Here is a 24,488-nt window from a genome sequence, read left to right as displayed (position 1 = left end):
CATCCACCCCCGGTGCCTTGCCACCGAGGAGTTTCTTGACTACCTCGGTGACTTCAGCTTGGGTTATGGACGAGTCCACATCTGAGGCCTCAGCCTCTGCTTCCTCAATGGAAGACGTGACACCGGGATTGAGGAGATCCTCGAAGTATTCCTTCCGCCGTCCAACGACATCCCCAGTTGAGGTCAACAGCTCCCCACCTCTACTGTAAACAGCGTTGGTAGGGCACTGCTTCCCTCTCCTGAGGCGCCGGACGGTTTGCCAGAATCTCTTCGAGGCTGACCGATAGTCCTTCTCCATGGCCTCACCGAACTCCTCCCAGGCCCGAGTTTTTGCCTCCACAACCACCCGGGCTGTAGTCCGCTTGGCCTGCCGGTACCTGTCAGCTGCCTCTGGAGTCCCACAAGCCAACCAGGCCCGATAGGACTCCTTCTTCAGCTTGACGGCATCCCTTACTTCCGGTGTCCACCACCGGGTTCGGGGATTGCCGCCTCGACAGGCACCGGAAACCTTACGGCCACAGCTCCGAGCGGCCGCTTCGACAATGGAGGTGGAGAACATGGTCCACTCGGACTCAATATCTCCAGCCTCCCTCGGGATCCGGTCGAAGCTCTGCCGGAGGTGGGAGTTGAAGATCTCTCTGACAGGAGACTCGGCCAAACGTTCCCAGCAGACCCTCACAGTACGTTTGGGTCTGCCGAGTCTGTCCAGCTTCCTCCCCCGCCATCGGATCCAACTCACCACCAGGTGGTGATCGGTTGACAGCTCCGCCCCTCTCTTCACCCGAGTGTCCAAGACATACGGCCGGAGGTCGGATGAAACGACCACAAAGTCGATCATCGACCTACGGGTGTCCTGGTGCCACGTGTACTGATGGACACCCTTATGCTTGAACATGGTGTTCGTTATGGACAAGCTGTAACTAGCACAGAAGTCCAATAACTGAACACCGCTCGGGTTCAGATCAGGGGGGCCGTTCCTCCCAATCACGCCCCTCCAGGTGTCACTGTCGTTGCCCACGTGGGCGTTGAAGTCCCCCAGTAAAACAACGGAGTCCCCAGTCGGAGCACTTTCCAGCACCCCTCCCAGAGACTCCAAGAAGGCTGGGTACTCTGCATTGCCGTTCGGCCCGTAGGCACAAACGACAGTGAGAGACCTATCCCCGACCCGAAGGCGCAGGGAAGCGACCCTCTCGTTCACCGGGGTAAACTCCAACACATGGCAGCTGAGCTGGGGGGCTATAAGCAAACCCACACCAGCCCGCCGCCTCTCACCATGGGCAACTCCAGAGTGGTGAAGAGTCCATCCTCTCTCGAGGAGTGTGGTACCAGAGCCCAAGCTGTGCGTAGAGGTGAGTCCGACTATCGCTAGTCGGAACCTCTCTACCTCACGCACAATCTCGGGCTCCTTCCCCGCCAGTGAAGTGACGTTCCACGTCCCTAGAGCTAGTTTCCGTGTCCAGGGATCGGGCTGTCGAGGCCCCCGCCTTCGACTGCCACCCGATTGTCTAAGCACCGGCCCCTTACGGTCCCTCCTGTAGGTGGTGAGCCCACGGGAAGGCGGCCCCACGTCGCTCCTTCGGGCTGAGCCCGGCCGGACCCCGTGGGGGGAGGCCCGGCCACCAGGCGCTCGCATACGAGCCCCAACCCCGGGCCTGGCTCCAGGGTGGGGCCCCGGCTGTGCCATACCGGGCGACGTCACGGTCCTTTGATTTACTCTTCTCATAAGGGGTTTTGAACCGCTCTTAGTCTGACCCGTCGCCTAGGACCTGTTTGCCTTGGGAGACCCTACCAGGGGCATATAGCCCCGGACAACATAGCTCCTAGGGTCATTCGGGTAATCAAACCCCTCCACCACGTTAAGGTGGCAGTTCAAGGAGGGGTACTTTTTGATTACTTTTCTAAATTTCTAATGAATGTTTATTTGCAACTGTTAATCATTTCAAATATTTACACAATGCAGGTTTTACCTTAAAGTAGAGCTCAATACTGTCAGATTTTCACCATCCTTCATCACCTGAATTAAGATGATCACATTTGAACACATCCACCACACAATTAGACTTTATCTAATAAGCATGTGTCCTATTTTGTGTACTAAACTCCTGAAACATTGGTGTCTTCTTGAAACACTGCTGTCTCTTTGTATGATGATATGATGATAGTTTCTCAAAATTAGTAAAATGCTCATGAAGTGACTCAGAGCAGTTCTAGAGATTATGTTTGTGTGCTCATATATTGAGGCAGCAGAGGCTGAAAACACTGCGAGTTTCGGTAGGCCTATGTGTAGTAAATGAAAGCGCATGTCTGCGCCATTAATTTGCATGAGGGACGGACTGGAAAAAAAATTAGGCTGGGAAATCTCACACTCATACAGCCACAACACATTCTGAAACATGGACAACCCTATTTTGTGTATGGACCTGACATGAAAAAGATTTAAATCCTTAGGTTGGGGACATGCAACATAATCAAGAGTTCTCTCCTGAACTGCACCTTCACTTCCGTTATCCATCCATTCCTCATTCGAAAAATGGAGAAAGAGACTCTGAGGCACCCCCATCATCAATTATAAAAGAGAAGGTGTGTCCTGTTTCAAACTGGGTTTTCATGCGGCTGCCTTTACTAACATGCGAGTTCACCATCCTTCCTCCTCGTGAACCTCTGGAGTTGTGAGTTTAGACTTTCTTTTTTAACTGTTCCTGTGGTGTTGAGCAACTACAATTCATTTTAATCCTATAATTTTATATTATAATTTATTTAAAGTGAATAAATTGTAATGAAAAATAAATAAAATTAAATAGCTAAAGTAAATTGTAAAAAGGTCGTAAAGTAAAAAAGTGGAAGTGCATTTGTCAATTTTGTCATGAGCATACATGAGCAATTACACATGTTTAGGGGATTAGGGCATTACTAATATACCATGTAAGGTGGTATGTGCTAGAAACCACTATCAGGGAGTCTGCCCATGGGGTGGGGGCACCGCCGTGCAAGGCAGTGTCCCACAGAAACATACCCCTTGTCCCCCCTTGGGCTTATTAGCAGGTGGTCACCCTAACCATAGGCTACATTAATTTTCCTAAGGGTTGTGTTCTTGTCTGCACTAGCTCCCCCTAAACCTACTGTATGATAAAATATTATTATTTGTCTGCTAAATTACTACTGTAACATTACAATAGATGATAATGATGTCGTTTATACAGTATTTTGAGTGAGTGTGAGCAATGTGCTGCTGCTGCTTGACTAGGCAAAAAATGACGAGCCCAACCATTGCCAGTCACGACTAACCGATTCATGATTTATTAGAGATTTAATTATTGAATGGCGGATTCGGAAATAATCGCAGATGGCCAGTCAGCGCCTGATTTCTACAGACACGCAGAAACGTGCAGGATTCATAGACATTGACATGACATTTTGAGGCTTAATATTCACAGACACTCTCATATCGCGTTTTGATTCAAGTGTACTGACCTACTTTTGATTTATTCGTCCAAAATGTGGCATATTGTGTCCGCGTTAGGATGAATTCCATTTTTATGACTCGATTCTATGAACCAGTCTGTGTTTCCGCATCACGGAGATTATGAGCCGTATGTCTTAGTGCAATTTGGGAAGGAAATAAGCTGAATGTGGATGTGTGTAAAATATTCAAATGTAATCCCCTTTGTAATCGTTAAAATTTTCATAAGTAACTGTAATTTAATTAATCATTTTTTCTTAGTAACTGTAACTGATTACAGTTACATTTATTTTGTAATTAAATTACGTAACGCCGTTACATGTAACTAGTTACTCCCCAACACTGGTAATGTGTGTATATATACATATTTCCCTGAACTACATTTCAGATGCAGTTAATATATTTAAATGAAAACGAAAGGAATCAGTGGTATTTGATATCCTATTTTATTTTATTGTAAATATACAGAGATGACAATAGCAGTAGCCAAGGCGAGCTGACTGATGTTATCAAGTACGCTGCTGTCAATCAAACAATCATGGGAGGGGCCTCCGACCATGTGACGTCACATGGTCAGACGACTCGATTTGAGAAAGGGCTAAACATTTAATGATATTACAACACTTTGTGGTATTTTAGCATTATAAGGTAGTTGTGTGTACACACACTGCCAACACACATTTCAGTTCAAACAACTTGTAAAAGTGAATGTAGCATTATATGACCCCTTTAAGGAAATATCACTGCTCTGCTTACATGCTCAGGCCAACAAGCTCAAAATTAAAGGCATTTTTCCAGTGACAAATGAGAACTGTTTCCAGATGTCTGACTTGCCTTGCTTTTGTCAAGTAAACAGCAGCTTTCATTTTCTTCTCAACTTCTTGTGTTGACATTTCTACTACACACCACCGTTCCCCGCGGGTCTCCAGCCAAATTTTCTGACAGCCCACTCCTGCCCGCTGACTGGTGCGGTCACACCGGGCCCCGCACTTAAATTTATGCATTTAGCAGACGCTTTGAGGAGTAAACGGACTGAATGAGCCCCCCACCCCCCAGCCGGGAACGCTCCCTACTTTGCACCGGGCCACGCATCAGATAAGTACGGCCCGGTATACACTTAAAGGCTTCTCTCTGGTGTGAAGCCTCATGTGATACTTGAAGGTATAATAAATTGTAAAATCCTTTCACACAGGTTGCGTTTGGGAGGTTTCACTCCCCAGTGAATTCTCCTATGCCTCCTAAGGCCAATCAATTTATGGCACTCGTTACATATAAAACTTTTTCTCTTTTGAGTGAATCCTCATGTGTCTCTCAAGGGCAGCTTTACCTGCGAAACTCTTTCCACACTGATCACATTTGAACGGCTTCTCTCCGGTGTGAACGTTCATGTGATACATGAGGCCCACCTTGTTTGTGAAGACCTTCCCACATGTTTTACAGATGAAACGGCTCTTTCCAGTGTGACTTATCATGTGGGAGTCAAGAGCTGTTTTATATGTGAAACTCTTTCCACACTGAGTGCAGGTGTAAGGCTTCTCTCCAGTGTGAAGTCTCATGTGGGTTTTAAGACTTCGTTTTTCAGTGAAACTTCTTCCACACTGTTGACATACCAAACAGTTCTCTCCCAAGTGAATCTTCGAGTGGTTATTGAGGCTTGCTTTACAAATGAAACTCTTTCCACACTGATCACATTTGAACGGCTTCTCTCCGGTGTGAACGTTCATGTGATACATGAGGCCCACCTTGTTTGTGAAGACCTTCCCACATGTTTTACAGATGAAACGGCTCTTTCCAGTGTGACTTATCATGTGGGACTCGAGAGTTTTTTTATACGTGAAACTCTTTCCACACTGATTGCAAAAGTAAGGCTTTTCTCCAGTGTGAACTCTCATGTGGACTCTAAGATGTGCTTTGTGAGCGAAACGTCTTCCGCATTGTTGACATACAAAGCAGTTCTCTTCCGAATGAATCTTCAAGTGGTTATTAAAGCTTATTTTACGAAGAAATCTCTTTCCACACTGATCGCATTCAAACGGCTTCTCTCCAGTGTGAATGTTCATGTGTGACTTCAGGTCTAGTTCTGTTGTGAAGCTGTTTTCACATTGTTGGCATGCAAAAGGCTGTGGTCCAATGTGAACTTTCATGTAATTTAGAAGGGTTTGTTTTCGATTGAAACTCTTTCCACACTCTTGGCAGGTAAAATCTCTCTCTCCGGTGTGAGTTCTCATGTGTACTTTCAGGCTTGCAGTTTGAACATAACTCTTTCCACATCGTTGGCAGGTGTAAGGATCCTCTTCATCGTGGATTCTCATGTGTACTAGAAGGCTTTGATATTCACTGAACCTCTTTCCACACAGTTGGCAGGTGAAACCCTTCTCTTCATTGTGGATTCCCATATGGGCTCTAAGGCTTTCATCTTCACTGAAACCCTGTCCACAATATTGGCAGGTGTAGGGATTCTCTCCATTGTGGATTCCCATGTGGATTCTAAGGCTTTCAGGGTGAATGAAATTCATCCCACACTCAAAGCAGGTGAAATAACCCTTAGTTTGTTTTTCTTCGGAGGAAGTCTTTTCAGTCTGTGGGCACCTAAAAGAGTTCCCTTCAGTTTTGAAATGATTCTTAGTTGGAACTGTCTCTTCTATTTGATTCAGTACTTCATGTTCCTCTTTCAGCAGCATCATGCCTAAGACAAAAAGACAAATAAAGGTTTACCCCAGTTTGATGACATAGCCACAGACATCAAAACATTTGTATACATTTAAAGAATTAAAATCAACATGGATAATCAAATCCAAAAATATGTACAATAGACGCCGTAGTTAGTAGATTCAATAATCAAAGTGTTTATTGTAATGTGTACAGAAAGGTAAAACAAGTTTTTGTTGTACAATGAGAATTTCATTCTTTGCTGTCCACAATGAATACCAAAACAAGTGCAAAAACTATGTAAAGAATTAAAATATAAAAAATAAGAAACATACACACAATAATATAGAAATATATAAAAAATGAATAAAGACTATACATTTTATATTTAGATATATAATATTTAAATATAGACAATGTAAATATAGAAATATAAGCTAGGTATGTGCAAGTGTTAAAGAAGATATGTTGTCCTGATCTAGAAACGCAGTTTATCAACTGCAAGCCGTTCTATTGGCCGCGAAAGTTTCACTCGTTCATTCTGGTTAGTGTTTACATTCCTCCACAAGCACACGTGAGCTCAGCTTTACAGAAACTCGCTGATCAGATCACAGAGACAGAACACCAACACCCAAACTCTGTTTTAATCATTCTTGGGGACTTTATTAAAGCCAATCTCTCCCGTGAACTGCCAAAATACAGACAGCATGTTACATGTCCCACCAGAGACAGTAATATACTGGATCACTGTTACACCACAATAAAGGATGCATTTCACTCTGTTCCACGAGCAGCTTTGGGACGTTCTGATCACTGTCTGGTTCATCTTATACCGACCTACAAGCAGAAACTTAAATCTGCTAAACCTGTAGTAAAGACTGTGAAGAGATGGACCAGCGAAACAGAGCAGGATTTACAGGCTTGGTTTGACCTCACTGATTGGAGTGTTTTTGAAGCTGCTACCACCGATCTGGACGAACTCACAGAGACTGTAACATCCTTTATTAGTTTCTGTGAGGATATATGCATTCCTACCAGCCCTTATTTAACATTCAACAATGATAAGCCATGGTTTACAGCAAAACTCGGACACCTTCGTCAGGCCAAAGAGGATGCCTACAGAAATGGGGACAGGGTCTTGTACAATCAGGCCAGGAACACACTGAACAAAGAGATTAGAGCGGCTAAAAAGACCTACGCTAAAAAGTTGGAAGACCAGTTTACTTCCAACGACTCTACTTCAGTTTGGAGAGGACTGAGAGCCATAACAAACTACAAGACACCATCCCCTTTCACTGAGGCTAATCAACGACTTGCTAACGACCTGAATGAGTTTTATTGTAGATTTGAAACCCCCAACACCCACTCTGACCATCTCCCTACACAACCATTAACACCTCCTGCAATCCCCCTCTCCATACCTCCTGTTCTTCAAATCTGTGAAGATGATGTGCGCCAGGTCTTCAAGAAAAACAAAAGAATAAAAGCACCAGGCCCAGATGGCGTTACACCAGCCTGTCTGAAAATCTGTGCTGACCAGCTGGCCCCCATCTTTTCACAGATCTTCAACAGATCTCTGGAGTTGTGTGAAGTGCCTTCCTGCTTCAAACGCTCCACCATAATCCCCATTCCAAAGAAACCCAAGATAACAGGACTTAACGACTACAGTCCTGTGGCTCTAACGTCTGTCGTCATGAAGTCATTTGAAAAACTGGTTCTGGCTCATCTGAAGGACATCACTGGACCCTTACTGGACCCCCTGCAGTTTGCGTACCGAGCAAACAGGTCCGTGGATGATGCAATCAACATGGCATGGCATGGCACTTCATCCTGCAACATCTGGACAAAACAGGGACTTATGTGAGGATCCTGTTTGTGGACTTTAGTTCGGCTTTCAACACCATCATCCCAACAACCCTCCAGACCAAACTGACCCAGCTCTCTGTTCCTAGCTCTATCTGTCAGTGGATCACCAGCTTTCTGACAGATAGGCAACAGTTAGTGAGACTGGGGAAATTCATGTCAAACAGCTGCTCCACCAACACTGGTGCCCCTCAGGGCTGTGTTCTCTCCCCTCTGCTCTTCTCCCTGTACACCAACGACTGCACCTCTAAAGACCCCTCTGTCAAGCTCCTGAAGTTTGCAGACGACACTACAGTCATCGGCCTCATCCAGGACGGTGACGAGTCTTCTTACAGACAGGAGGTTAAAGAGCTGGCTGTCTGGTGCAGTCACAACAACCTGGAGCTTAACACGCTCAAAACAGTGGAGATGACTGTGGACTTTAGGAGAAACCCCCCTGCACTTTCCCCACTCACCATCATGAACAGCACTGTGGCTGCAGTGGAGTCATTCAGGTTCCTGGGCACCACTATCTCTCAGGACCTGAAGTGGGACAATCACATTGGCTCCATTTTGAAAAAAGCCCAACAAAGGTTGTACTTCCTTCGCCAGCTGAGGAAGTTTAACCTGCCACAGGAGCTGCTGAGACAGTTCTACTCAGCCGTCATTGAGTCAGTCCTGTGTTCTTCAATAACTGTCTGGTTTGGTTCAGCTACAAAATCAGACATCAGAAGACTACAGAGAACTGTTCAGAATCAGAATGAGCTTTATTGCCAGGTATGTTCACACATACGAGGAATTTGTTTTCGTGACAGAGCTCCGCAGTGCAACATAACAATAACACAATAACAAAAAACACAATAAGGAATAAAAAATACAAAAAAATACAAATAGGTGGGGAAGGATTGACAATATACAAATTGACAATGTATGGCAGGTATATTAAAATGAGCATTTATGTATGTACATGTATATTATGTGGAAAAGTTTTAACTGTACGCTAAGTATGTGTGTTGGATAAATAAGTGTATGTGTATATAAATATAAATATAAGTAGTGTATTGTGTTCCATGTATGTACATGTATATTATGTGCAAAATATTTAAGTGTACGCTAAGTATGTGTGTTGGATAAAAAGTGTAGTGTATATAAATATAAATAGTGTAGTGTGTCCCACAGTTATTATCAGCTGTTCATAAGATGGATTGCCTGAGGGAAGAAACTGTTCCTGTGTCTGGTCGTTCTGGTGCTCAGTGCTCTGTAGCGTCGACCAGATGGCAACAGTTCAAAGAGGGAGTGTGCTGGATGTGAGGGGTCCAGAGTGATTTTAACAGCCCTTTTGCTCACTCTGGATAAGTACAGTTCTTGAATAGATGGGAGGGTTGTGCCGATAATTCGCTCAGCAGTCCGGACTACCCTCTAGTCTTCTGAGGTCCGATTTAGAAGCTGAGCTGAACCAAACAGTTACTGAAGTGCAGAGGATGGATTCGATGATGGTGGAGTAGAACTGTTTCAGCAGATCCTGTGGCAGGATAAACTTCCTCAGCTGGCGAAGGAAGTACAACCTCTGGTGGGCCTTTTTCACAATGGAGCCAATGTGATTGTCCCACTTCAGGTCCTGAGAGATAGTGGTGCCCAGGAATCTGAATGACTCCACTGCAGCCACAGTGCTGTTCATGATGGTGAGTGGGGGGAGTGCAGGGGGGTTTCTCCTGAAGTCCACGATCATCTCCACTGTTTTGAGCGTGTTAAGCTCCAGGTTGTTGAGAGTGTACCAGACAGCCAGCTCTTTAACCTCCTGTCTGTAAGCAGACTCGTCACCGTCCTGAATGAGGCCAATGAGTGTGGTGTCATCTGCAAACTTCAGGAGCTTGACAGAGGGGTCCTTAGATGTGCAATCGTTAGTGTACAGGGAGAAGAGCAGTGGGGAGAGAACACAGCCCTGGGGAGCTCCGGTGCTGATTGTACGGGTGCTGGATGTGTATTTTCCTAGTCTCACTAGCTGCTGCCTGTCTGTCAGGAAGCTGTTGATCCACTGACAGACGGAGGTGGGCACGGAGAGCTGAGTTAGTTTGGGCAGGAGGAGGTTTGGGATGATCGTGTTGAAGGCAGAGCTGAAGTCCACAAACAGGATCCTCACATAGGTCCCCGGTCTGTCTAGGTGTTGCAGAACATAATGCAGTCCGATGTTTACTGCATCGTCCACAGACCTGTTTGCTCTGTAGGCAAACTGAAGAGGATCTAGCAAGTGTCCAGTGATGTCTTTCAGGTGGGCCAGCACCAGTTTTTCAAATGACTTCATGACTACAGACGTTAGAGCCACAGGCCTGTAGTCATTTAGTCCTGTAATTTTGGATTTCTTTGGGATAGGGATGATGGTGGAGCGTTTGAAGCATGAAGGGACTTCGCACAGTTCCAGCGATCTGTTGAAGATCTTTGTGAAGATGGGGGCCAGCTGGTCAGCACAGGATTTCATACAGGCTGGTGTAACGCAATCTGGGCCTGGTGCTTTTTTCCTTTTCTGCTTCCGGAAGACCTGGCGCACCGCATCCTCGCAGATCTGTATTGCAGGTGTGGGGGAGAGGGGGGATGCAGGAGGTGTGAATGGTGAGAGCGCTTGATTGGAGAGGTGTTCAGGGTGGGTTGCAGGAGTTGTGAGTGGTGTGAACAGTTGTTTGGAGAGGCATTCAGGGTTGGTTGCAGGAGTTGTGAATGGTGAGAGCGGTTGATTGGAGAGGTGATCAGGATGGGTTGCAGGAGCTGTGAATGGTGTGAACGGTTGTTTGGAGAGGCATTCAGGGTTGGTTGCAGGAGCTGTGAATGGTGTGAACGTTTGTTTGGAGAGGCATTCAGGGTTGGTTGCAGGAGTTGTGAATGGTGTGAACGGTTGTGTGGAGAGGTGTTCAGGGCAGGTGATGGGTGTTCTTTCAAACCTGCAGTAAAACTCGTTCAGATCGTCTGCCAGTCGTTGATTTTCCACAGTGCTGGGGGGTGGTGTCTTGTAATTGGTGATCTTCTTTAGGCATTTCCACACTGATGCGGAGTCGTTCAAAGTAACTGAGTCCTTATTTTTTCAGAATAATTCCTCTTTGCCACTTTGATCTCCTTTTCCAGTGTGTATTTAGCCTGTTTATACAAGACATTGTCCCCCTTCCTGTAAGCATCTTCTTTGGCCTGACGGAGCTGTCTGAGTTTTGCAGTGAACCACGGTTTGTCATTATTGTAATTTAGTTGAGTCTTGGTAGGAATACACATATCCTCACAGAAACTGATATATGATGTTACGGTCTCTGTGAGTTCATCCAGATCGGTGGCAGCAGCTTCAAAAACACTCCAGTCAGTGAGGTCAAAACAAGATTGTAAATCCTGCTCTGCTTCATTAGTCCATCTTTTTACAGTCCTTAATACAGGTTTAGCTGATTTTAGTTTCTGCCTGTAGGTCGGTATAAGATGAACCAGAAGGTGATCAGAACGTCCCAAAGCTGCTCGTGGAACAGAGTGAAATGCATCCTTTATTGTTGTGTAACAGTGATCCAATATATTACTGTCTCTTGTGGGACAAGTAACATGCTGTCTGTATTTTGGCAGTTCACGGGAGAGATTGGCTTTATTAAAGTCCCCAAGAATGATTAAAACAGAGTCTGGGTGTTGTTGTTCTGTCTCTGTGATCCGCTCAGTGAGCTCACGTGCGCTTGAGGAGGGATGTAAACACTCACCAGAATGAACGAATGAAACTCCCGCGGCGAATAGAACGGCTTGCAGTTAATGAAGAGCGTTTCGAGATTTGAGCAGCACGTCTTCTTTAACACAGTTACATCTGTACACCACCGTTCATTGATGTAAAAGCATGTCCCGCCGCCGCGCGATTTCCCCGTTGATTCTGCGTCGCGATCCGCTCTAAACAGCTGAAAGTCCGGCAGATGGAGCGCGCTGTCCGGTATGGTGTCATTCAGCCAAGTTTCCGTGAAACACAGAGCAGCAGAGTGGGAGAAATCTTTATTTGTCCGAGAGAGCAGAAGCAGTTCATCCGTTTTGTTGGGTAGAGAGCGGAGATTTGCCAGATGGATGCTAGGCAACGGCGTTCGAAATCCGCGTTTTCTGAGTCTCACGAGCGCGCCAGCTCTTTTTCCCCGTCTGCGCGTCCTCTTGAAGCGTGTGATCAGCGCAGCCGCTCCGCCGACAAGAATGTCCAGCAAAACATCAGAATAGTCGAAAACCGGTGAAATATCGGGAGATGTGTGTTGCCGAATATCCAGCAATTCGTCCCTGGTGAAACTGATTGCAGGAATATAACTAAAGACAGGACAAACTAACAAAAACACAAAAACAACTGCAGAGCACGTCACGGAGGCAGCCATCCTGTATCGGCGCCACTCGCGGAGGATTGTGTCCTCCGCGAGGACACAATCCTCCATTCGGACTGCTGGATTCGGAGTCCGGACTCCATTCGGACTGCTGAAAGGATTATTGGTGCTCCTCTGCCCACCCTTCAAGAACTGTACACATCCAGAGTGAGGAAAAGGGCTCAGAAAATCACTCTGGATCCCTCACATCCAAGTCACCCCATCTTTGAACTTTTGCCATCTGGCGGCGCCTCAGAGCCGCAAATACCAGAACAGTCAGGCACAAGAACAGTTTCTTCCCCCAGGCAATCTACCTCAGGAACAGTTAAATGTTCCCCACTTACGCAATGAAAATGCACATTATCCTTATATTTATTTGTTACTCCTCAATCCTAGTACATCCCTGCATCTTACTCAATCCTATTCCATTATCATCTACAGCACAACTACTTATACAATTTATTTTTAAATATTTATTAATATTTAATTGTGTATTTTAATTTATTATATTTTTGTCTCCGTGTATTTGAAGTGTGTCACTAAAACACCTTCCTAGTGTGTGCAAGCATACTTGGCAATAAAGCTCTTTCTGATTCTTAAGTGTACATTGTAGTTTTTGTTGCAATATTGATTACAACTCTATGATAATAATAGCAGCAGCGTGCAAAAGAGGAGCAATTCAGACCAACTAATCTATCAGATAAATAAGACTAGTCTATGTCCTCTGGCTATCTGTTTAAAAGTCTAATGGCTGAGGGAAAGGAGTCCCTTAAGCTACTTAGAAAGTTGTTACTTTAAATACACTTTCAATATTGAGGAACTGGTTAATTACAAGTGACTTATAAATGTACCATATGTCATGCAATGAAACTCTTTCCACACTGATCACATTTGAACGGCTTCACTCCAGTGTGAACATTCATGTGATACATGAAGCCCACCTTGTTTGTGATATTGCATCAGATATGTTGTCAAAAATATCAATAATGATAAATATCGGTACTAAAATATCTGAACGGTACCAATACTAATTTCTCTAAGTATGGATACACCAAAACTAGCTGAGTGGCCACGTTCACTTCTCTCCAAAGACAGGTTGATAAACACCACACATGACCGCAGTGCCTGTCTCGTCTCATTTGTGCTGGTTAAACAGCTAAAGTGAATAGAAAGATGGCAAGTTTAAGTTTAGCACTCATATATTTTCACTCGCTGAACACTCTGACTGAGCATTTCAGAGTTAAGTTCATCTCAATGAACTAAACTAAACTAACTCTATGAACTAAAGTATCTTGCAAAATGCCTAAACCACCAAAACATCTTTCCAAAGACCGCGATGCTTCAGAGAACTATAGTACTAACAGCCAGCTAAGTACAACAGGCGTAGGTGCTAATGCTAGCCCTGAAGGAACTCCTCTCTTGATCACTGAGGCTCTACTAAAGAGTATTTCTGCGGAGGTTGCAGAGGAGGGACAGCACATCCTACGGTCTGTAAACGAGTCGCTTGGGAAACTTGAGATTAAAGTAGATAACATGATAAAGCGCATTGATGATGTCGCGGCTACGATAGCGGCACTTGTTGCTTACCAAACCGAGGCCGAAACACGCATCTCCCAGCTAGAGGGCGACATCGTTCCGATAAAAGATTGATTGGATGCGTTGGAGAAAGCAAACAAGGAGCTGAAAGACAAAGCATCTGAACTGGAATGTCGGCAGAGACGGAAGAACATCAGGCTGTTAAATCTGAAGGAGTTTATTGAAGGGAGTAACCCGCTCACGTTTTTCGAGGCGTTCATTCCCAAGCTCCTGCAGCTACCCGTCCAGACTATATCCATTGACTATGCCTATCGGGGCATTGGAGCACCTAAAGAGGATCGCCCGTGTGCTGTAGTCATCAAACTCCAACACTCCAGAGACGTCTTAAATATTACGGCAGCAGTGAAACGCCTTGGGAATCTCCAGTATGAGGGTCGGCCACTGCGCATTGTGCCAGATGTACCTCCAGACGTTCGGGCTGCAAGACGGGCGTTTAACACGGTCTGCGCTGAACTTATTAGAAGGAACATATGTTTCAGGATGGCTTATCCAGCTACCCTGTTCTTTAAGGCAAACGAAGCGCAGAAGTCATTCAAGGACCCAAACAAGGCCGAATCTTTTCTTTCAGCCCTCACTTGACTGGTAAAGTAAGCACTTACATGAGTTTTTTATTGTCCCAACCAAGTTCATTACGGACAATCATGCGCGAATGGGGCACAGTTTGAGTTATACAATATAAGTTACATCCTAAATGGAGAGTTGGTAACTGGTCATTGTGAATGTTTGGATGGATGTTGTTTTTTTTTTTTTTTTTTTTTATATATATACACAGGGTGCCCCAATAAAAAAAAGTATGGTCCTAGCTTTTCTGTATGGCATGTATTTCTGCAACCGAAATATAATTTTCGCTTACAACAATGGGTGTGATGGACATAAATTGTAGTACTGAATATGAGAAATTTGAACATTACCTCAGTACCTCTACTAATACAAGCTGTGATTATTACAACCTTGAAGATCTGAAACAAAATGACTTTTCCTTTTCTGTAATGCATTTAAATATAAGAAGTCTTAAAAAGCATCATGACGATCTTGTTGCTCTTCTTGCTAGCACAGGAAAAAGTTTTGATATCATCGGTTGTAGTGAAACATGGATGTGTGAACAAACCCTCTTAGATATTTATACAATCGATGGATACTCATTGTATTGTGTTAATAGGCAGGGTAGAATTGGAGGAGGGGTATGCATGTATGTAAACTCTCACTATTCTGTGAAGGAGTGTCATGATTTGACAGTTGATGATGACCACATTGATTCATTATTCCTAGAAGTTAAAATGGCGAGTGGTGCATGTATCATCATTGGAGTAATATATCGACCACCAAACTCTGACTATGAAACATTTAGAAACCACTTTGATAATCTCCTTTTCAGTATAAACCAGATGAATAAAAACAGTATTATTATGGGTGACTTTAATATTGACATTTCTAAAAAAGATACAAGGGAACAGATTTTTTAAACATCCTCTACTCCTCATCATTCTATCCTACTATTGATAAACACACACGTGTTACAGAGAGAAGTATGTCCAAAATTGACAATATCGTAACTAATTTGCAAAATACTGGTTGTAAATCGGGTGTAATATTTTCTGACATTTCTGATCATTACCCTGTTGTATTCTTTACAAATTGGATAAAAAGAGTATCTGATCCATGTACTAATAGGAAGGTAAAAGTTCTTAATAATAAAACACTTGCAAATCTAATTCAACACCTTAAAAGTAAAAGCTGGGATGAAATATACAATGTCACAGACCCCAATTATGCTTATAATTTCTTAATTGATGTAATAATCGATGCTATCAACTTGACTATTCCAGAAAGGATATTTAAACATACAAAGGAAACTCATCCATGGATCAACAAAGGAATTCTAAATTCTATCCAGAAGAAGGACAAACTCTACAAAAAATACAGGAAGAATCCAAATAGTACTAATAAAACCTTATATACACAGTATAAGAATAAACTAACTAGTTTAATACGAGACAGCAAAGCGAGCTACTTCTCCGATCGTCTCAAAACTGCCTCGGGGGATCAGAAGAAATCTTGTAAGGTGTTGAATGAGATACTTGGCCGTAGTAATATATCCTCAGTCATCCCTGACACTGTTGTGCCAACCCATTCAAATAATTCTACAATACAAGATTCACTACCAGATTTGTTCAATAGATATTTTGCCTCTGTTGGAAAGAAACTGTCTCAACAATTTGGTCCACCAGGGGGTGTCAATTATAGAACATACTTGAGGAATAATTATCCCAGTTCTTGCTACTTTAGACCTACCTGTAAAATGGAAGTTACTAACATTATTAATAAAATTAAATGCTCTTACACAGCTGATGCTGATGGAATCTGTAGTTTGATCCTCAAAGCTATAGTGAATGAAATAGCTGAGCCTTTAGCCTATATAATTAATTTATCACTACAGCATGGCATAGTTCGTAAACAAACTAAGGTGGCAAAGATAATACCAGTATACAAATCTGGGGATAAAAGTGATCTTCAGAACTATAGACCCATATCAATTCTACCAACGTTGTCTAAAGTATTAGAAAGGGTGGTTTATTCACGACTTGTAGATTACTTAAATAAAAATAACATTAGTATCCTCACAATATGGCTTTAGGAAGAACAGCAGCACAAGTATGGCCATTTTAGATCTTGTAGAGAAAATAAATGATGCTTTTGAAAGAAAAGAAGTCGGTATTGGGGTCTTTCTCGACCTTTCAAAAGCATTCGACACTATTGATTTTCAAATCTTACTTGGAAAACTGTCGCATTACGGGGTCAGGGGTGTGGCTCTTCAGTGGTTCAGTGATTATGTTTTCGGAAGACGGCAATGTGTGACCTCAAATGGTATTGATTCTGGATTGGAGAACATAGGATATGGAGTTCCCCAAGGATCTATTTTGGGGCCAATTTTGTTCGTTGTTTATATTAACGATTTTGTACATTGTTCCTGTGATGTTCATAAAATACTCTTTGCTGATGACACAAATTTGTTTGTATCCCACAAATATTTGAATCATCTTGAAAAACTCTTAAATGATAGACTAACAGAAATAGATACCTGGTTTAAATGTAATAAACTATCACTAAACATTAGTAAAACCTTTTATATTGTTTTTCGATCAAGTAGTCATAAATTAAGTGATTGTGACATTAATTTAAACATAGATGGTAAAGCTATTCAAAGAGTGAAACCAACAAAATTTCTTGGAATACATATAGATCAATTTATAAACTTTAAGGAACATATTAATGAGCTGGTTAAAAAATTATCTAAAATTGTGGGTTTGTTCTTTAAAGTGAGACATGTGCTCCCATTAGACATGCTTTTATCATTGTATAGGACTCTGTTTGAGCCTCATCTGATTTATTGTAATATTATTTGGAATAACACTTATCCTACTTATACTGAGCAACTCTTGAGATTACAAAAGAAAGCCATAAGAGCTATTTCATGGTCCACACGTAACTCTCACACAAATGCTCTATTCTATAGACATGGCCTACTAAAGCTTCCTGAATGTAACTTTTATCATAATGCATGTACAATGTTGTCAACAGGTTAAACATTAGATTATGTGAGCTCATTCCATTATATACATCTTCTCACACACGCACTGAGAGAGTCTTGCATACATGCAGAATTGACGCACTACATGTATGCGCTAAACAATATTCTTTGTTGTATTTTCCTTGTTTTCCTGTAAAAATAACGGAGTTCCTTAGTAGTGGGCAGAACTAAACGGCAATCTCATTGGCTGGTGCTCAGCTACTGAGCAAATCAGTTTGACCGAATGCAGACAACCTAATTAATATTCATAAATCCATTACCGATGAGTCAGTCTTTTGTTCGTTATCTGGCTGGGCTCGGTGTTCATCTTCAGTTCTCTCTTCACAGCAGTTCAGTCAGTGTACTGTTTGAGTAAATGAATTACTCCGGGATATTGGTTTGTTTGAACTCTGAGGGAGTGTCAGCCACATTAAACAAGTTAACAGCTTAAGTCATTTGTGGATTAATGGGTATTAGAGATGCGAACCGTTTAAAACGATTCAGTTCGATTTGGTGAACTGGTTCAAAAAGATCCGTTTACATCGAATGATTCGTTCGTGAACCGGATATCACAAACTGATTTGTTTTGAACTCTCTCACAACAGACACGGAAGAGAAGACAATGCTGAATAAAGTCGTAGTTTTTGCTATTTTTGGACCAAAATGTATTTTCGATGCTTCAAAATATTCTAACTGACCCTCTGATGTCACATGGACTACTTTGAAGCTGTGTGTACGGTCTACTGTCCATGTCCAGAAAGGTAAGAAAAACAGCTTCAATGGAGGGACTGAGAGCTCTCGGACTAAATCTAAAATATCATAAACTGTGTTCTGAAGATAAACGGAGGTCTCACGGGTTTGAAACGACATGAGGGTGAGTTATTAATGACAATTTTTCGGGGGAACTAACCCTTTAACAGTGTACTTACAGGTATTTAAAAAGCTGTGCCATTGTAATTTTTTTTACAGTATTTATATACATATATACAGTGCCTTGCGAAAGTATACGGCCCCCTTGAACTTTGCGACCTTTTGCCACATTTTAGGCTTCAAACATAAAGATATAAAACTGTAATTTTCTGTGAAGAATCAACAACAAGTGGGACACAATCATGAAGTGGAAAGAAATTTACTGGATATTTCAAACTTTTTTAACAAATAAAAAACTGAAAAATTGGGCGTGCAAAATTATTTAGCCCCTTTACTTTCAGTGCAGCAAACTCTCTCCAGAAGTTCAGTGAGGATCTCTGAATGATCCAATGTTGACCTAAATGACTAATGATGATTAATAAAATCCACCTGTGTGTAATCAAGTCTCCATATAAAGTATAGTCTCAGAGGTCCGTTTAAAGCACAGAGAGCATCATGAAGAACAAGGAACACACCAGGCAGGTCCGAGATACTGTTGTGGAGAAGTTTAAAGCCGGATTTGGATACAGAAAGATTTCCCAAGCTTTAAACATCCCAAGGAGCACTGTGCAAGCGATAATATTGAAATGGAAGGAGTATCAGACCACTGCAAATCTACCAAGACCCAGCCGTACCTCTAAACTTTCAGCTCATTCAAGATGAAGACTGATCAGAGATGCAGCCAAGAGGCCCATGATCACTCTGGATGAACTGCAGAGATCTACAGCTGAGGTGGGAGACTCTGTCCATAGGACAACAATCAATCGTATACTGCACAAATCTGGCCTTTATGAAAGAGTGGCAAGAAGAAAGCCATTTCTTAAAGATATCCATAAAAAGTGTTGTTTAAAGTTTCTGTCAAACATGGTGGTGGCAGCATCATGGTTTGGGCCTGCTTTTCTTCAGCAGGGACAGGGAAGATGGTTAAAATTGATGGGAAGATGGATGGAGCCAAATACAGGACCATTCTGGAAGAAAACCTGATGGAGTCTGCAAAAGACCTGAGACTGGGACGGAGATTTGTCTTCCAACAAGACAATGATCCAAAACATAAAGCAAAATCTACAATGGAATGGTTCACAAATAAACATATCCAGGTGTTAGAATGGCCAAGTCAAAGTCCAGACCTGAATCCAATCGAGAATCTGTGGAAAGAACTGATAACTTCTGTTCACAAATGCTCTCCATCCAACCTCACTGAGCTCGAGCTGTATTGCAAGGAGGAAGGGGCAAAAATTTCAGTCTCTCGATGTGCAAAACTGATAGAGACATAGCCCAAGCGACTTACAGCCGTAATCGCAGCAAAAGGGGGCACTACAAAGTATTAACTTAAGGGGGCTGAATAATTTTGCACACCCAATTTTTCAGTTTTTTATTTGTTAAAAAAGTTTGAAATATCCAGTAAATGTCGTTCCACTTCATGATTGTGTCCCACTTGTTGTTGATTCTTCACAAAATATACAGTTTTATATCTTTATGTTTGAAGCCTGAAATGTGGCAAAAGGTCGCAAAGTTCAAGGGGGACATATACTTTCGCAAGGCACTGTGTAAATATATATATATCAGTCTGGCGAGGAAACTAAAAGATTTACTAGCCAATGGTGATTCAATTGCCAAGGTCGCTGTAGACTTGTTATATTTATCTTTAAATAAAAAAAATATACCCCCTTAATATTGTGGCAGGTTTGATCCAAAGCGACTTACAAATGAGAACAATAGAAGCAGTCAGGTCAACAAGAGAACAACAACAGTGTACAAGTGCCATGACAAGTCTCAGTTAGTCTAGCACAGAACACAGAGCCAGGGTTTTTCTTTTGCTATATAGATCCCCGGGTGAAAAACAAGTACACTTCCATTATGTACTTAGTGCACTATTTTCACAAACTAATTTTGTTCTTAACATACTACAACAGGTCCTTTAATACTTAAGATCATCTAAGGAGAGCAGTCTCAGTACTATGACGCGATGTGACAGAGATGATGACAGTCACTCACCTGCTGGAGTCTGTTCATCAATCCTGACCTCCTCTCTCTCCTCTTTAATCATCGACATCTGCAGGACAACAGTCACATTCATGAACACACACCCCACATCTGTGAGAGACGGTTAGTGACCTCTCATTAGCTCATCAGACGGACTTACACTCGATGAAGAACTGTTTCTTTGTGTCTGTTGTTCTCGAGCAGCGGATTCAAACAGTCACTGACGAGCTTCTGACTCCAAATTAAGTTTCCAAAAGCAGACTGTTTTCTGTCACTACACGCCAGAGAGAGAAATCGTACGCATCATAATAATAAAATAATTACTGTACGTGCAGAGTTTGTACGTACTACACGATAACTCGGTTTAAATCGATTTAACACTGAAAACACAAACCTTTCCACAGACGCAGGCCGATGACGTCACGCCTCCGCGCCAAAATAAAAGTCGGCTTCTTCTTTTGAGCTTTAATTAAGTGAGAATAATACTATGCACTTCTATTGAATTGACTTTCTTTTATAAACGTTATGATATAGTCACATATGATTTCCCTCAATGTCCATCCGTTTTAACTCTTTAGTGACTGAATCAGATTAAATCTTTTGTTGAAGGTGTAAGCAGTTTCTAGTTGACTGCAGTAAATGCATTATGATCTATTCTCAGCCCAGGTCTGGTTTCTCTGAACAGATAACACACACACACACACACACACACACACACACAACACAAATAGCCTTAGATTGAACTAAACTGAGTTACATTGTCGTACTCCCCTAATGTATTCATCACGATGTGAGAACTCACTAAGAGTGTTTGAACAGAACAGATGTGTGTATGGTTTCTCCTGTTGTGAAGGACTCTCCATCTGATTGTAAACTAGTTTAATCACAGAGTGATTGGTGGCTGTTGCACGTGTTCTGATTTCTCATCAGCGTTACATAAAACACTTTTATTAAGAGCAGGGTCAGAGGAACGATGTGTTCAAGGGAATCAACCACAGCTTCTCAAATGATTTAGGTTATTTTCCAGAAGTCTGATTTCTTTAATCAGCAACATCCATCATTGATAAGACAGGTTCAGTCCCGATTCAATAATTCATAATTCATATCCTTCCCAATATCAGCAAAATGTTACACAAAGTGTGTCCAAATACATTTGCAGTATAGTATCAATAACACTCAGTAAGTTTCTGTTTCTATTTGTCGTTCTATTTATACACAGTGCTTAGGATGAGGACTGTGGGGTTTTCTGTTGATGACGACCGCGTGGACGGATCAGAGGAGTAAGTGTGGACCTCATCAAGCCTCCAGCACCACCGAGGGGAAATGGTCGAGCAGCACACACGGTTCTTAGGTTAACCTATATTACCAACTGTATTGAGCCAAACAATGCGCTCATTAAACGTGACTGGTGATGTCTGGATAGGCACGATATTAAATAGCTGTAATAAAGTACTGTTGCTAACATATTTATTCCAGTCCAGGTTTATATAAGGCTATTTATTAATTGATTTTTCTTCTTCTAACGTTAGCGCTACATATTATGACCGTTCTAAAAGCTTGGCTTTTATTTTGATAGGCCATATTTACTATTACTTCCGGATCACATGGCCAACGGTCCGTGTATATTTTGGTCATTTGATTTTCTATTTAAAAATAAATAAAGATAAATGAGAAACGGTTTGATTTTCGTTTTTTCGTTTTGTTTAAGAAACGGAAAACGAAAATTTAGCTGCATTTTTCGTATTTTTGTTTGTGGGTAAAAAATGAGATGATGCTTTAATATTTAGGCGACAGCGGCAAGGAACCAAAACTCCATCGGTGACAGAATGGAGAAAAAAACCTTGGGAGAAACCAGGCTCAGTTGGGGGCCAGTTCTCCTCTGACCAGACGAAACCAGTAGTTCAATTCCAGGCTGCAGCAAAGTCAGATTGTGCAGAAGAATCATCTGTTTCCTGTGGTCTCGTCCTGGTGCTCCTCTGAGACAAGGTCTTCACAGGGGATCTGTATCTGGGGCTCTAGTTGTCCTGGTCTCCGCTGTCTTTCAGGGATGTAGAGGTCCTTTCTAGGTGCTGATCCACCATCTGGTCTGGATACGTACTGGATCCGGGTGACTGCAGTGACCCTCTGATCTGGACACAGACTGGATCTGGTGGCTACGGTGACCTCGGAACAAGAGAGAAACAGACAAATATTAGCGTAGATGCCATTCTTCTAATGATGTAGCAAGTACATCGGGTGTTATGGGAAGTGTTTCCGGTTCCGGTTTACCTAATTAATGCAGCCTAAATGTATCAGCTAATTAAAAAATATTGCATGAATTTATCAATCATTCCTCGGTCCTGATCAAAACGACTAGATGTATAAAAAGAATCCAAGATTTGTACTCTCTAATTGCCAAGTTCATATATGATTTCACTGATTTCGGGGGGAAAAAACACATGTTTTCAATATAAAAAGTGATTGTGTACTGGATCTTTTTTACATTTTATCACAGTCTTGGGCATGTAAAAGATTTGCAACAACACTGGCTTTGATGCATTTTTAGTTTTTGTGCAGCATCAGATTCTAATTTTTTCTCCCTCCATTTACTGTTCATGGCTGTTTTTGCCCCATTGACTTCCATTATATAGAAATGTTTTGATTGCAAAGCCATGACACCATATAATCATGCATTCTTGATTGTTGGTGGTTTTTCCCTGTTGGGAAGAAGTAAAATTTAACATTTTTAGTTTATCACTAGGTGGCACCATTTACCCTTTAGATAGGCCTGTGCAAAAATAAAGAAGAAGCTTCTGGCTTGTATATTGAGTTATATGGAGTATAACAGCATATTATTGTGTGTGTGTGTGTGTGTGTGTGTGTGTGTGTGTGTGAGTGCAAGAGAGACCTTTGTGCGCTTACCTTGATGCGTCTGAGAAAATCAAAATATGCACCTCAGCTCTCAGAACTACATTGAGTAAACAAAAACAAATTAAGTGTATTCATGCACCTGCTGTCTTTTGATGGTGAGAAGTACGGACGGACTATGTGTGAAATGCTTGTCTTTTCTAGATGGTAAAGCCAGTTTAAAACTTTAAAACCCTTCAGTGATGCACGTTTCCATTTTTTTCTGTAAAAAATCTACTCTATAATTTATTAGGAACCAAAATGCAACAAAAACTTCAAACTGCAGCTCCCTTTCTCGTGTTGCTTGCTGCTCTTCTCACCATCAAATGAGCTGCAGGATTGCATGCAAGTGTTTAAATCCACTGAACTTGTTTTTGTTTATTCTGTACTTCTCACCACCATTAAAAGACAGCAGGTGCATAAATAGACTTACTTTGTTATTGTTAGGTAAGTGCACAAAGGTCTCTCTCACACACACACACAAACACACACACACACACTATAATATGCTGTTATACTCCATATAACTCCATATACAATCCAGAAACTAATATTTTTTTTTGCACAGGCCCATATAAAGGGAAAATGGTGCCACCTAGTGATCAACTGTAAAAGTTAAAAATGTTACACCTTCCCAACAGTGAAAACCACCAACCATCAAGAATGGATGATTTTATAGTGTCATGGCTTTGCAATAAAAAAATACTGCCACGAACAGTAAATGAAGGAGAGAAAATAATCAGATGCTGCACAAAAACTAACAATGCATCAAAGCCAGCATTGTTACTAATCTTTGACAAACCCATGACTATGATAAAAGGTAAAAAAATATGCAGTCCACAATCACTTTATATTGGAAATAAGTCATTTTGTATTTTTTCCCCCGCAAATCAGTGAAATCATTTATGAACTTGGAAATTAAAGAGTACAATTTTTTTTAACATTTAGTATTTTTGATCAGGACAGGTTGATTAATTTATACAAAAAAGAAAATGTGAAAAATGTATTTATCTAATACATTTTTACAGCAGTTTAGTGGATGTTTTCATCCCAAACATAACGAAAGGGTAGTGGTTTCCCAAGTTGTTCCGCCTGAAGCGTATACATGCTCAATTTACAGATGTTGGCGGCCTCTAGCAGTTAGAATGAATCATCCCTCCTCACTATCTATCGGCAGGGACTCTCTCTGCGAGGAGGCAGCAGGTGGCCAACTATGATAACCCATGGAGATTTTCCTGCAAGAAGGCGTTTG

At 42.0% G+C, this 24,488-nt stretch overlaps 1 long non-coding RNA gene across 1 annotated transcript; it reads right to left on the bottom strand.

Annotated features, from left to right (window-relative positions):
- Window positions 1-5,920: 5,920 nt before the first annotated feature.
- Window positions 5,921-20,798, bottom strand: LOC132131781 (uncharacterized). The gene is made up of 3 exons (XR_009428947.1): window positions 20,511-20,798; window positions 20,363-20,420; window positions 5,921-6,146 (listed from the first exon to the last, which is right to left on the bottom strand). It is a non-coding gene; the product is annotated as an uncharacterized LOC132131781 (long non-coding RNA).
- Window positions 20,799-24,488: the final 3,690 nt, after the last annotated feature.

Source organism: Carassius carassius, chromosome 48 (assembly GCF_963082965.1).
Source record: "Carassius carassius chromosome 48, fCarCar2.1, whole genome shotgun sequence".
Classification (NCBI taxonomy): domain Eukaryota; kingdom Metazoa; phylum Chordata; class Actinopteri; order Cypriniformes; family Cyprinidae; genus Carassius; species Carassius carassius.
The sequence above is the reverse complement of the archived record's forward strand: the minus strand, read 5'-3'. Positions and strand labels throughout refer to the sequence as shown.